Source organism: Pseudophryne corroboree, chromosome 1, assembly GCF_028390025.1.
Source record: "Pseudophryne corroboree isolate aPseCor3 chromosome 1, aPseCor3.hap2, whole genome shotgun sequence".
In the NCBI taxonomy this organism is placed as follows: Eukaryota; Metazoa; Chordata; class Amphibia; order Anura; family Myobatrachidae; genus Pseudophryne; species Pseudophryne corroboree.
Genome location: NC_086444.1, coordinates 899,768,968 through 899,785,237, shown reverse-complemented (window position 1 = coordinate 899,785,237; position 16,270 = coordinate 899,768,968). Strand labels below are relative to the sequence as shown.

General features: G+C 45.3%; 2 pseudogenes; one reads left to right on the top strand and one right to left on the bottom strand.

Annotated features, from left to right (window-relative positions):
* Positions 1-13,660: 13,660 nt before the first annotated feature.
* LOC134944548 (5S ribosomal RNA) lies at positions 13,661-13,779 on the bottom strand (annotated as a pseudogene).
* Positions 13,780-15,907: 2,128 nt separating this feature from the next.
* Positions 15,908-16,026, top strand: LOC134941250 (5S ribosomal RNA; annotated as a pseudogene).
* The last annotated feature ends 244 nt before the right edge of the window (positions 16,027-16,270 follow it).

The window sequence follows — 16,270 nt, the reverse complement described above, 5'->3', positions numbered from 1 at the left end:
TCGCAGCAGCGCTATGTAATTGGTAGCGGCGCCGCTGCAGCTGTCCCTTTCCTTCCTCATTGGCTGGCCGCCACCGCTGTGACTGCTGGGATGAGGGAAGCGCATTCAAGCATTCACAGCAGCGCCGGCTAGCCAATGCGGAAGGAGAGGGACAGCTGCCACGGTGCCACCACCAATTACATAGTGCTGCTGCGGCTCCAGTCCCCCTCCCTCCTCCTCCTCCGGGTCCTCCCCTGACGCTGTTTCTCTCCTCTTCTACTCTGGCGCACACAGCACAGATGGCTTGTAATGAGTCAATTTGACTCATTACAAGCCGCTGACATGGAATGCTGGCCGTTGTGCCCTCAGTGCGACTGCGTTGTGTGCCAGGCACACCTGGCACACATGTAGTTACGGCTTTGCAATATTTCTTTTCAATTCAAGTGCCTGCAGTTTCCTGCAAGCTTCTGCTTCACTATGACTATGAACAAATCGCAGAGGCAAACGCTCAGTGCTGCAGGCGTAGATCTTAGGACCAGCTGCTTCTCCCATGGGCAGCTCTATGTGGCTTGCTCACAAGTTAGAGTTAGTAGCCTCAAGCATCTTTTTGTTTTAATCCCTGAAGGAAAAATTGCAAATACTGTGATCAGTGTGTACAATGTAAAATATACATTATAATGTTAGATGGTACTACTGTCTTTGTACTGCTGAGCAATAACCAACATCCAAGCAAGCAAAGCTAACAGACATCCATGTGAGCAAAGCCGCGGGCAAACACTAGTTGGATATAAAACCCAATAATTGATAAATAGGCCCCTATAAAAGGATGTTGCTAGCAGACAATGGGGGTTATTCAGAGATGGGCGCAGATTGCTGTATACGCAGCAAGATCTGTGTACATCTCCTCACATGCTCGGGGCCACCCAGCACAGGACAAGGCTGCCTAGCATGTGTGTGGCGCCTCCTCATGATGCTTCCGCAATATGAATGACCACGCAGGCGCGATGAGGCTGCTGCGCATGTGCAGTTTGCCGATGTACAGCAAACTGCGATTCTGCCGCATTAGTGGCTAAGTCTGAAATAGGCCCAATATCAGCTGCCCAGAATGCTGTACTTACTATACCAATGCTGGAATATATTCATGGGCATATAAAATATTAATATACAGATGTTATTTGTACTACAAATGATATGATATTCTTGTAATGAGTGATTCAGTTGCACACTTTCATAAGTTACCACTGATAAAACTACATGTCAACAGTTCTGATGTACATTACCATAGTATTACTTTTCCTTCCTAAAATGGCTAATTATAACCCCATGTATGCAGAGTAGGAATTTTTGTAATGTTAAGACCATCATTCATTGTTTGTGTTTCTTGTCTTAATATAGTGTGCTGTAATACATTACAGACCGCCTAATGTTTATAGATTCCCATCCCTGAGAAGACATATCACTGTGTCACTAGAGACTACAATGACGTACTTTTAACCACAGAGAAATAATAATCCTTGACTGACCAGATCCGAATATAGTGTCTCTAAATACAGAATGACCAGGAATTATTTAAATTGTTTTCTACTCCAAGAAAAACATCAGGATTGCATACAGAAATGGTTTTATGTTAGTTCTGAGACAAGTATAATTGCATCATTTCAATTACACTGATTCACTTTATTTTCCGTGGTTCAAGGAACCATTTTTGAAGTGTCTGAACATAATGCAAAATTATTTACAAACCAAAGATGTAATGACGGGTATAATACAGGATACCGGAGATTGGGATACCAAAACCGGCATTCCGACCATTAGAATGCCGAAAGGGGATGGGGTAATTATTTTACCTGTCCCCTACCCTAATTCAATTTCTAATCCACTAGGGCAAAGACACCGGGGGTGACGGCTAGGGCAAAGACACTAAGGGTGGCTGCTAGGGATAAGAGTCGGGGGCTAACTCCCCTTTAGTGCCTAATCCTAACCCCCCATCCCCACCCTACCCTGGCTCTAACCCCAACAGTGACCCCGATACCTTCGAGATGCCGGCGGGCAGTGCTCCAGCGTCGGGATTCAGAGTTATGTCGGGACTCTGGTGTCGGTCACATGACCGCCAGCATCCCGACTAACGCTAACTACATCCCATTATGACACAAACACTTTCGCTTCTTGCAGTTATGCACATAAAAAGGTTTAAATGTTTTTTTGCCAAACTGAAATGTTCGTATGCAAATGTAATACTTTATCAATTTTGACTTTTAAGAAGTACAGCACAGTTTAGGATCTGAGAATTAGCACATTCAATATCTTTTTTATCAATGTTCACATTTATGACCCATTAAAGTACAGTATATCTGTTATACTGGTGCCAGGGCCGTAACTAGGTGTGTGCCGATGGTGCCTTGCTCACAACGCAAATGCACTGCAGGGGCACCATCTGGCAGCACACACCCCCTCCCCCTGCATGGCCGCTGTATCGGGTGAAGCAGTAGTGTAAGTTCTGGCTGCCGTCGGCGCCTGTTTTCTGCCGCCTGTGCAGCTGCCATGTGGTGTCATACAGCCGTGTTCCGGTATCCAGTCTGTGAGTGCCGCCAGCCAGGCAAGGGACGGGGAGTGGTGCTGCAGCTGGCATGTGGTAGCGCAGTTCACCCCCCCCCGTATCCCGCCTGTGAGTCCCGGCACCTGTGTAAGGGACGGGGAGTAGGGCTGCAGCTGCCATGCTGTAGCACACATCCCCATCCCCGTCTCCGTCTGTGAGTCCCGCCGCCTGTGTAAGGGACGTACACATCCCCGTCCTGCCACCGACTCTGTAATGCAGAGGCAGCACTATTGAAAGCTGCAGGTCCCATCTAGGAGTGTCGCTGGCTGGAAGTCGCGGAAGACGGATCGGTGCACAGGTGAAACACACACAGTGCCTAATGTGCAAAAAAAGGGGGCTCTGTTGCTGTAATATGTAAAATGCGGGAACAGCTGCCTAATGTGTAAAGAAGGGGGACTCTGCTTGAATAGTGTGTGAAAAAAGGGAGACTCTACCTGCCGTGCTGTGTAAAAGGAGGACTCTACCTGCCGTGCTGTGTAAAAGGAGGACTCTACCTGCCGTGCTGTGTAAAAGGGAGCTCTGCCTGGATTGGCGGATTAGCCGCGGATCCACCAGTTCTGTTGGATTTGCGGCCAAATCCGACAAGTTTTAGTCCCGTTTTCAACCATGTCAATCCGACTTTAAAAAAATTTGGATTGACATTTTCGGAAACGGCCAAAACCTGTCGCATTTAGCCTCAAATTGAATACTGAACTGTTGGATCCTTTCCATCTGAGAGGATCCAACATCAATTGAATACTGCCCATAGTCAGGGTTGGACTGGCTCACAGGCGCTCAGGGAAAATGCCTGGTGGTCCCCACTGCCTGAGGGCCCCACCCCTTCTTCTGATGTCAGGTCCAGACAGTGCACTCAAATTATACATTGTTACCCTATTAGAGGGTTAGATACATGGTCTGTAATGGCTGTTCGATGCCATTGCATACTGAAGTATTTATACCCAGTGCACACGCACAGGAGCCGCACTGCGCGTGGGCACACAATGAGATGAGATCACATCTCACTAATGCAAATGCGTCTGTCTGATTGACAGGCAGAGGGTTCAGCGAGGCAGTCTGGAGCGACCGTTTGAAATGGAGGTGGGATCTGGGCAGCCTTGTGATGTCATGTGCGGCCATTGCGGAGGCAAGGGGGCTACCTTAAATCAGTGAAGCGATCACAATACAATTGCGATCACATCGCTGGCCGCCATTAGCATGCTGGGTGGCCTTGCCCTGTGCTGGGCGGCCCCCAGCATGCGAGAAATAGCAGTTTCAGTTTTGCTATATTAGCAAAACTGCAACTAAAGCTGAATAAGGCCCAAAGTATCTGATAAGAGGTTATCATAGCAATATCCATTGATTAATGGGTTCTGACTCAATGTATCTGCTCGACATACATTGTCATTGGGCCATACATATGTACAGACCGGCCTGTTGGAAGTAGAGATGAGCGGTTCGGATTTTAAGAAAATCTGCCCTCCCTGCCTCTCCTACTTGCTGGGATGGGAGGGGGGCATAGTGGTTTAGATTTTCTGTACTGTATTCTAGGGATGTGCACTTGAAATTTTTCGGGTTTTGTGTTTTGGTTTTGGGTTCGGTTCCGCGGCCGTGTTTTGGGTTCGACCGCGTTTTGGCAAAACCTCACCGAATTTTTTTTGTCGGATTCGGGTGTGTTTTGGATTCGGGTGTTTTTTTCAAAAAACCCTAAAAAACAGCTTAAATCATAGAATTTGGGGGTCATTTTGATCCCAAAGTATTATTAACCTCAAAAACCATAATTTCCACTCATTTTCAGTCTATTCTGAATACCTCACACCTCACAATATTATTTTTAGTCCTAAAATTTGCACCGAGGTCGCTGGATGACTAAGCTAAGCGACCCTAGTGGCCGACACAAACACCTGGCCCATCTAGGAGTGGCACTGCAGTGTCACGCAGGATGGCCCTTCCAAAAAACACTCCCCAAACAGCACATGACGCAAAGAAGAAAAAAAGAGGCGCAATGAGGTAGCTGTGTGAGTAAGATAAGCGACCCTAGTGGCCGACACAAACACCTGGCCCATCTAGGAGTGGCACTGCAGTGTCACGCAGGATGGCCCTTCCAAAAAAAACTCCCCAAACAGCACATGACGCAAAGAAGAAAAAAAGAGGCGCAATGAGGTAGCTGTGTGAGTAAGATAAGCGACCCTAGTGGCCGACACAAACACCTGGCCCATCTAGGAGTGGCACTGCAGTGTCACGCAGGATGGCCCTTCCAAAAAACACTCCCCAAACAGCACATGACGCAAATAAAAATGAAAGAAAAAAGAGGTGCAAGATGGAATTGTCCTTGGGCCCTCCCACCCACCCTTATGTTGTATAAACAGGACATGCACACTTTAACCAACCCATCATTTCAGTGACAGGGTCTGCCACACGACTGTGACTGAAATGACGGGTTGGTTTGGACCCCCACCGAAAAAGAAGCAATTAATCTCTCCTTGCACAAACTGGCTCTACAGAGGCAAGATGTCCACCTCATCATCATCGTCCGATATATCACCGTGTACATCCCGCTCCTCACAGATTATCAATTCGTCCCCACTGGAATCCACCATCTCAGCTCCCTGTGTACTTTGTGGAGGCAATTGCTGCTGGTCAATGTCTCCACGGAGGAATTGATTATAATTCATTTTAATGAACATCATCTTCTCCACATTTTCTGGAAGTAACCTCGTACGCAGATTGCTGACAAGGTGAGCGGCGGCACTAAACACTCTTTCGGAGTACACACTTGTGGGAGGGCAACTTAGGTAGAATAAAGCCAGTTTGTGCAAGGGCCTCCAAATTGCCTCTTTTTCCTGCCAGTATAAGTACGGACTGTCTGACGTGCCTACTTGGATGCGGTCACTCATATAATCCTCCACCATTCTTTCAATGGTGAGAGAATCATATGCAGTGACAGTAGACGACATGTCTGTAATCGTTGTCAGGTCCTTCAGTCCGGACCAGATGTCAGCATCAGCAGTCGCTCCAGACTGCCCTGCATCACCGCCAGCGGGTGGGCTCGGAATTCTGAGCCTTTTCCTCGCACCCCCAGTTGCGGGAGAATGTGAAGGAGGAGATGTTGACAGGTCGCGTTCCGCTTGACTTGACAATTTTGTCACCAGCAGGTCTTTGAACCCCAGCAGACTTGTGTCTGCCGGAAAGAGAGATCCAAGGTAGGTTTTAAATCTAGGATCGAGCACGGTGGCCAAAATGTAGTGCTCTGATTTCAACAGATTGACCACCCGTGAATCCTTGTTAAGCGAATTAAGGGCTCCATCCACAAGTCCCACATGCCTAGCGGAATCGCTCCCTTTTAGCTCCTCCTTCAATGCCTCCAGCTTCTTCTGCAAAAGCCTGATGAGGGGAATGACCTGACTCAGGCTGGCAGTGTCTGAACTGACTTCACGTGTGGCAAGTTCAAAAGGTTGCAGAACCTTGCACAACGTTGAAATCATTCTCCACTGCGCTTGAGACAGGTACATTCCAACTCCTATATCGTGCTCAATTGTATAGGCTTGAATGACCTTTTGCTGCTCCTCCAACCTCTGAAGCATATAGAGGGTTGAATTCCACCTCGTTACCACTTCTTGCTTCAGATGATGGCAGGGCAGGTTCAGGCGTTTTTGGTGGTGCTCCAGTCTTCTGTACGTGGTGCCTGTACGCCGAAAGTGTCCCGCAATTCTTCTGGCCACCGACAGCATCTCTTGCACGCCCCTGTCGTTTTTTTAAAAATTCTGCACCACCAAATTCAAGGTATGTGCAAAACATGGGACGTGCTGGAATTTGCCCATATTTAATGCACACACAATATTGCTGGCGTTGTCCGATGCCACAAATCCACAGGAGGGTCCAATTGGGGTAAGCCATTCCGCGATGATCTTCCTCAGTTGCCGTAAGAGGTTTTCAGCTGTGTGCGTATTCTGGAAACCGGTGATACAAAGCGTAGCCTGCCTAGGAAAGAGTTGGCGTTTGCGAGATGCTGCTACTGGTGCCGCCGCTGCTGTTCTTGCGGCGGGAGTCCATACATCTACCCAGTGGGCTGTCACAGTCATATAGTCCTGACCCTGCCCTGCTCCACTTGTCCACATGTCCGTGGTTAAGTGGACATTGGGTACAACTGCATTTTTTAGGACACTGGTGAGTCTTTTTCTGACGTCCGTGTACATTCTCGGTATCGCCTGCCTAGAGAAGTGGAACCTAGATGGTATTTGGTAACGGGGGCACACTGCCTCAAGAAATTGTCTAGTTCCCTGTGAACTAACAGCGGATACTGGACGCACGTCTAACACCAACATAGTTGTCAAGGCCTCAGTTATCCGCTTTGCAACAGGATGACTGCTGTGATATTTTATCTTCCTCGCAAAGGACTGTTGGACAGTCAATTGCTTGGTGGAAGTAGTAAAAGTGGGCTTACGACTTCCCCTCTGGGATGACCATCGACTCCCAGCAGCAACAACAGCAGCGCCAGCAGCAGTAGGCGTTACACGCAAGGATGCATCGGAGGAATCCCAGGCAGGAGAGGACTCGTCAGAATTGCCAGTGACATGGCATGCAGGACTATTGGCATTCCTGGGGAAGGAGGAAATTGACACTGAGGGAGTTGGTGGGGTGGTTTGCGTGAGCTTGGTTACAAGAGGAAGGGATTTACTGGTCAGTGGACTGCTTCCGCTGTCGCCCAAAGTTTTTGAACTTGTCACTGACTTATTATGAATGCGCTGCAGGTGACGTATAAGGGAGGATGTTCCGAGGTGGTTAACGTCCTTACCCCTACTTATTACAGCTTGACAAAGGCAACACACGGCTTGACAAATGTTGTCCGCATTTCTGGTGAAATACTTCCACACCGAAGAGCTGATTTTTTTGGTATTTTCACCAGGCATGTCAACGGCCCTATTCCTCCCACGGACAACAGGTGTCTCCCCGGGTGCCTGACTTAAACAAACCACCTCACCATCAGAATCCTCCTTGTCAATTTCCTCCCCAGCGCCAGCAACACCCATATCCTCCTCATCCTGGTGTACTTCAACACTGACATCTTCAATCTGACTATCAGGAACTGGACTGCGGGTGCTCCTTCCAGCACTTGCAGGGGGCGTGCAAATGGTGGAAGGCGCATGCTCTTCACGTCCAGTGTTGGGAAGGTCAGGCATCGCAACCGACACAATTGGACTCTCCTTGTGGATTTGGGATTTCGAAGAACGCACAGTTCTTTGCGGTGCTTTTGCCAGCTTGAGTCTTTTCAGTTTTCTAGCGAGAGGCTGAGTGCTTCCATCCTCATGTGAAGCTGAACCACTAGCCATGAACATAGGCCAGGGCCTCAGCCGTTCCTTGCCACTCCGTGTGGTAAATGGCATATTGGCAAGTTTACGCTTCTCCTCCGACAATTTTATTTTAGATTTTGGAGTCCTTTTTTTACTGATATTTGGTGTTTTGGATTTTACATGCTCTGTACTATGACATTGGGCATCGGCCTTGGCAGACGACGTTGCTGGCATTTCATCGTCTCGGCCATGACTAGTGGCAGCAGCTTCAGCACGAGGTGGAAGTGGATCTTGATCTTTCCCTAATTTTGGAACCTCAACATTTTTGTTCTCCATATTTTAATAGGCACAACTAAAAGGCACCTCAGGTAAACAATGGAGATGGATGGATACTAGTATACTTATGGATGGACGAGCGACTGCCGACACAGAGGTAGCTACAGCCGTGGACTACCGTACTGTGTCTGCTGCTAATATAGACTGGATGATAATGAGATGAAATCAATATATATATATATATATATATAATATCACTAGTACTGCAGCCGGACAGGTATATATATTTATTATGTAATGACTGATGACGGACCTGCTGGACACTGTCAGCTCAGCAGCACCGCAGACTGCTACAGTCAGCTACTATAGTAGTATGTATAAAGAAGAAAGAAAAAAAAAAAACACGGGTAGGTGGTATACAATTATGGATGGACGAGCGACTGCCGACACAGAGGTAGCTACAGCCGTGGACTACCGTACTGTGTCTGCTGCTAATATAGACTGGATGATAATGAGATGAAATCAATATATATATATATAATATCACTAGTACTGCAGCCGGACAGGTATATATATTTATTATGTAATGACTGATGACGGACCTGCTGGACACTGTCAGCTCAGCAGCACCGCAGACTGCTACAGTAAGCTACTATAGTAGTATGTATAAAGAAGAAAGAAAAAAAAACCACGGGTAGGTGGTATACAATTATGGATGGACGAGCGACTGCCGACACAGAGGTAGCTACAGCCGTGGACTACCGTACTGTGTCTGCTGCTAATATAGACTGGATGATAATGAGATGAAATCAATATATATTATATCACACTAGTACTGCAGCCGGACAGGTAGATATATTTATTATGTAATGACTGATGACGGACCTGCTGGACACTGTCAGCTCAGCAGCACCGCAGACTGCTACAGTAAGCTACTATAGTAGTATGTATAAAGAAGAAAGAAAAAAAAAACCACGGGTAGGTGGTATACAATTATGGATGGACGAGCGACTGCCGACACAGAGGTAGCTACAGCCGTGGACTACCGTACTGTGTCTGCTGCTAATATAGACTGGATGATAATGAGATGAAATCAATATATATATATATAATATCACTAGTACTGCAGCCGGACAGGTATATATATTTATTATGTAATGACTGATGACGGACCTGCTGGACACTGTCAGCTCAGCAGCACCGCAGACTGCTACAGTAAGCTACTATAGTAGTATGTATAAAGAAGAAAGAAAAAAAAAAAAAACACGGGTAGGTGGTATACAATTATGGATGGACGAGCGACTGCCGACACAGAGGTAGCTACAGCCGTGGACTACCGTACTGTGTCTGCTGCTAATATAGACTGGATGATAATGAGATGAAATCAATATATATATATATATAATATCACTAGTACTGCAGCCGGACAGGTATATATATTTATTATGTAATGACTGATGACGGACCTGCTGGACACAGTCAGCTCAGCTGCACCGCAGACTGCTACAGTAAGCTACTATAGTAGTATGTATAAAGAAGAAAGAAAAAAAAAAAAACACGGGTAGGTGGTATACAATATTATATATATATTATATACAATTATATATATATATATATATATATATATATATATATATATATATATTAAACTGGTGGTGACTGGTGGTCAGGTCACTGGTCACACTATCAGCAACTTGCAAGTAGTACTCCTAAGCAGACAATCACAATATATATTATACTGGTGGTCAGTGTGGTCACAATGGCAGTGTGGCACTCTGGCAGCAAAAGTGTGCACTGTACGTTATATGTACTCCTGAGTCCTGCTCTCAGACTCTAACTGCTCCCCACTGTCAGTGTCTCCCCCACAAGTCAGATAATATACAGTCACACTATCTATCACTTCAGCAAGTAACTAGTACTCCTCCTAATGCTCCCCAAAATTACTACTGTGTCTCTCTCTACTGTCTCACTCTCTTCTCTATAAACGGAGAGGACGCCAGCCACGTCCTCTCCCTATGAATCTCAATGCACGTGTGAAAATGGCGGCGACGCGCGGCTCCTTATATAGAATCCGAGCCTCGCGATAGAATCCGAGCCTCGCGAGAATCCGACAGCGGGATGATGACGTTCGGGCGCGCTCGGGTTAACCGAGCAAGGCGGGAAGATCCGAGTCGCTCGGCCCCATGTAAAAAAACATGAAGTTCGGGCGGGTTCGGATTCCGAGGAACCGAACCCGCTCATCCCTACTGTATTCTGTCTTTGACGCTGGATACCATTGATGGCTGCAGCAGTTGATTCTACCCATTTTTCTGTTGTAAAGTGCACAACAATATACACATTGTCTCATGGAACGTTTGTTGCTTAAATTCACCCATAAAGAGACGTAGGGTGACAACCCACCTCCGTCATTTAGACCCAGACATTACATTTTTGCAGAAGACTCACTGGAGGGCATCTGATAATATGTCACTCCGGAGCTCATGGACTGGTGAGTGTGTGGCTTCTTCGGGCCTAATTCAGACCTGATCGTAGATGTGCTAAGTTTAGCACATCTACGATCAGTTACTCAGACATGCTGGGAGACACCCAGCATAGGGCTAGTCCGCCCCGCATGTGTGGCTCTGCCCCCCCCTCCCCGCACGGGTGCGAAAGCATCGCACAGGTGTAAAAGCATCACACGGTGGTGATGCCTTCGCACCAGGCAAGTAGCTCCCTACCTACGTAGCTAGTGCACATTCTAGCTGTGCAGGCAGATGGCTACCCACTGCATTCCAGGTCACAGCAGCTGCATGTGACGTCACGCAGCTGCCGCAGCCCACCCCCGCAATGGACTTGCCTGCGTTGTCCGGACTGTTGTTCTAACGCCATTAGCACGCCCCCACCCGCCCCGAGACCACCTCTGCTTTTAGCATCTCACTGGGCTCCCGGGGTGCGCATAGGGCTTCAGACTGCGATCACCCAGTCTTAATTAGGCCCTTCATTTGTTACCAAAAAACGTGGGGCTGCTGTAATGTTTAACAGACACCTCAGTTATTCTGTACTGGGCTCTGAATGTGACAATGAAGGTCGCTACTTTTTGCTGGATGTTATAATTAGAGGCGAGTCATATACCAGTCATAATCTATATGCCCCTAATTCACCGTATATGGAGTTTTTCTATGCTATTTCTAGCTTACTGCTTAGTAGACCCGCTCCGAACCTGCTGGTGGGGCGAGATTTCAATAGTGTAGCAGACGAGGCATTAGACCGTAGTGGACCTTCTTCATCCACGTCCCCTGTGGGTATGGGGGACTACATCTACTGACTATGCTTCATGGCTTGTGCGATGTTTGGAGGTTATTTAATCCGACTGACTGGACACACTCCTATAACTCTCGGATTCATAACTCCTTTTCTAGGATTGATTATAATTTGACTGTAGAAAGTCTGGTCCCATCGGTGGTAGCTTCTGAAATATACCACATAATGATCTCGGATTTTACCAAATATCTTGACACATCACCAGTATGGGTTTACTCATGATAGATTTTCTGTAAAAATGGTTAGGGCGGCTTTGGCTGCGATTATAACCCACTCAAATTTTCTAAATGCTTTTGAGCTTAGATGCGGAGAAAGCATTTGATACTGTGTCCTGGAGTCATTTATTGAAATTTTTTAAGTTATGCGAGGTTGGAAGGCCCTTCTTGCAGTTTTTTAGGTTTCTATATGATTCTCCGACTTCTACTCTGATCATTAATGGCGCTTGTTGTTCTGCAATCACTATGACAAGAGGTATGAGGCAGGGATGCCCCTTATCACCTCTACTGTTTAATATTGCTCTAGATCCCTTGTTACGGATCTTACTATCCTGGTCAGTATTCAGGGGGATCACTGTGGGATCCAGGAACTTAAACTTCAATATTTTGCTGATGATTTACTCTTATTTATCTCAAATCCTGAGAGCACCCTACCCAGGATTTTAGATAAACTGACAGAGTAACTTCAGGTTTCAGGATTTAAGATTAATCCAGATAAATCTAGAGATGAGCGGGTTCGGTTCTCAGAGAACTGAACCCTACCGGACTTTGCCTTCTGAGTTCGGTTCCGAGCCAAGCTCGGGTTTTCCTGCCTGACTCGGAAACCCGAACGCGGCAAAACGTCATCATCCCACTGTCGGATTCTCACGGGATTTGGATTCCATATAAGGAGCCGTGCGTCGTGGCCATTTTCACTCCAAGTCTCGGATAGTGTATTGAGAGGACGTGTCCTCAGTGTTCAGTGTCTGTGTGGGGGTGGGAAAGTGGGGTGGTGAGTCTTGTGCTGTGTTGTGCTGCTCAGTCCAGTCCAGTGTAGTCACAGTGTTGGTGTCCTCTGCTGCCATATATCCAGTGTAGCTGTATAAAGTGGTGCTGTGTTGTGCTGTCCAGTCCAGTGTAGTCAGTGTATTGTGCTGCATCAGTCACAGTGTTGGTGTCCTCTGCTGTCATATATCCAGTGTAGCTGTATAAAGTGGTGCTGTATTGTGCTGTTCAGTCCAGTGTAGTCAGTGTATTGTACTGCATCAGTCCAGCCAGTCACAGTGTTGGTGTCAAGAAGAACCACTTCCTCCTAGTGCTGAAGCTGCTGCCACTAGCCATGACATAGATGATGAATGCCATCAACGTCGTCTGCCAAGGCCAATGCCCAATGTGATAGTAGAGGGCATGTAAAATCCAAAAAGCCAAAGTTCAGTAAAAAGAACCAAAAAAAGAAATTTAAATGGTCTGAGGAGAAATGTAAACTTGCCAATATGCCATTTACAACACGGAGTGGCAAGGAACGGCTGAGGCCCTGGCCTATGTTCATGGCTAGTGGTTCAGCTTCACATGACGATGGAAGCCCTCATCCTCCCGCTAGAAAAATTAAAAGAGTTAAGCTGGAAAGAGCACAGAAAAAAACTGTGCATTCTGAGATGGTATCACAAATCCCCAAGAAGAGTCCAAGTGTGTCGGCAGTTGCGATGCCTGACCTTCCCAACACTAGACGGGAAGAGGTGGCTCCTTCCACCATTTGCACGCCCTCTGCAAGTGCTGGAAGGAGCACCCACAGTCCAGTTCCTGATATTTAAATTGAAGATGTCACTGTTGAAGTACACCAGGATGAGGATTATGGGTGTTGCTGGCGCTGAGGAGTAAGTTGACGATGAGGATTCTGATGGTGATGTGGTTTGTTTAAGTCAGTCACCGGGGAAGACACCTGTTGTCCGTGGGATGAAGAAGCCCATTGTGATGCCTGGGCAAACTACAAAAAAAGCCACCTTTGGTGTGGAATTATTTCTCCACAAATCCGGACAACAGGTGTCAAGCCGTCTGTTGCCTCTGTCAATCTTTAATAATCTTTAAGTAAGATATGAGTAAACCAACAAAATGTATTTGTTTAAAATGTGGTTAGGCAATGTAAACCACCAACTTGAAACTAAGACTGTGAATATATAGATGAAAAAATATATATAAGGCAGTAATACTAGGCCCTCCAGGCATTAATTAATGAGGTTAGTGCAATAACCGATGTAGTGCCATCAAAAAACCTACAACACCTGGTATTCCTTAGTGGTCAACTACCTAAGTACTGACCAGGCCCAACACCGTATTGCTTCCAAGATCAGACGAGATTGGGCATGTGCGGTGTGGTATGGTAGTAGATTTTGAATTGATAAGGCAAAAAGACTACAGCTGGTATGCAGCTATTAGACAAACCATAGACCTGGTTATTAAAATAAACACATGGTCTCTTGATAGAGAAACATATGTTTGACCGTCATTGCACCATATTGTAACCCAAATGTATAGGTATACGGAGGTTTAAATCATGTGGTCAAAAATTTTTTGCCAACAGGAACCGCCTGTGTATTGCTTTATGTGCTGTGCCGCATCATTAGGAGTGGGTTTTTGTTGGGTAAGGCAGATATGCAAACCCTTGTTGTACTGAGGACATGCCAAAGTGTCTGTTATGGGGTCCAGGAGAGAACTGACTCAGTTGCTAACTGGATCACCCTGTTCGATATTAAGTGAGAAAAATGTTATTAATAACAGTCATATTGGTTAACATCAAAGCATAAATGTGTTTGAAGTAATATAATATAATTGAAGCTGAAACTGAAGTAATCTAGGACTTTCCACTTTTTTGTCCCTCTATGCCATCACAAACAGTATAGGGCAGGGAATGGAAATGAGCCAAAGATACAAATTTATCAGCTTAAAAGACAGACTTGGGAAGTGTATAAGGTGGATAGAAAATATATCTTGAGAGACACAATCTCTATTATCCACAAGAGGCTAACTACCACAATAGTGCCTGAAATACCAAGTATGTGTCTTTATAACAATATTATTAAGCCAATATGCTTTCAATGAAAAATAATTTTTGCATGTATCCACAGTATATCAAAAGTGTATAAGTCATAAATTCATGCCAGGTATCATTTATGTTATAATTGCCAGGGTATACACAACAGTTTTTTTGTCTGTATTAGAACCTGCATGAAAAGATAAAACATGAACCCGTGAACAAGCAACTGTGAAACGTACGTCGGGGAGGTGAACGCGGTCACGGTGAGCGCGCTCACGTGACCAGAGACCGGCAGGAGAGGAGACCAGGCGAGCCGCATAGACGCACAGCTGATGAAGCCGGGTGGTCAGCGGCATACAGGGAGCAGGAGAAACATACCATTTGTTTACAAGTATTCTCTCCTATCTTGCACATTATGTGTCTCCCATTCTCCAGCCACGCACAGATTGTGCCATTTACTAAAGGCATTATCTATTATACATGGAAACTATTGCTTTTCAGGTGCTTTAGGTGTTTCAAAAAACACATGGTTATCTGTTACAATTTGTGTCCTCATGTGACTGATATAATACAATCAGGAGCAATCGGCTACTGATTAGGGTACTGGCAATTATATTATAGGTATTATCCTTGTTTTATCTTTTCATGCAGGTTCTAATACAGACAAAAAAACTGTTGTGTATACCCTGGCAATTATGACATAAATGATACCTGGCATGAATTTATGATTTATACACTTTTGATATACTGTGGATACATGCAAAAATTTTTTTTCATTGAAAGCATATTGGCTTAATAATATTGTTATAAAGACACATACTTAGTATTTCAGGCACTATTGTGGTAGTTAGCCTCTTGTGGATAATAGAGATTGTGTCTCTCAAGATATATTTTCTATCCACCTTATACACTTCCCAAGTCTGTCTTTTAAGCTGATAAATTTGTATCTTTGGCTCATTTCCATTCCCTGCCCTATACTGTTTGTGATGGCATAGAGGGACAAATAAGTGGAAAGTCCTAGATTACTTCAGTTTCAGCTTCAATTATATTATATTACTTCAAACACATTTATGCTTTGATGTTAACCAATATGACTGTTATTAATAACATTTTTCTCACTTAATATCGAACAGGGTGATCCAGTTAGCAACTGAGTCAGTTCTCTCCTGGACCCCATAACAGACACTTTGGCATGTCCTCAGTACAACAAAGGTTTGCATATCTGCCTTACCCAACAAAAACCCACTCCTAATGATGCGGCACAGCACATAAAGCAATACACAGGTGGTTCCTGTTGGCAAAAAATTTTTGACCACATGATTTAAACCTCCGTATACCTATACATTTGGGTTACAATATGGTGCAATGACGGTCAAACATATGTTTCTCTATCAAGAGATCATGTGTTTATTTTAATAACCAGGTCTATGGTTTGTCTAATAGCTGCATACCAGCTGTAGTCTTTTTGCCTTATCAATTCAAAATCTACTACCATACCACACCGCGCATGCCCAATCTCGTCTGATCTTGGAAGCAATACGGTGTTGGGCCTGGTCAGTACTTAGGTGGTTGACCACTAAGGAATACCAGGTGTTGTAGGTTTTTTGACGGCACTACATCGGTTATTGCACTAACCTCATTAATTAATGCCTGGAGGGCCTAGTATTACTGCCTTATATATATTTTTTCATCTATATATTCACAGTCTTAGTTTCAAGTTCGTGGTTTACATTGCCTAACCACATTTTAAACAAATAAATTTTGTTGGTGTACTCATATCTTACTTAAAGATTATTAAAGGTTATGTTTTAATTATCTCACATTTACATTATCACTTATTATTCAA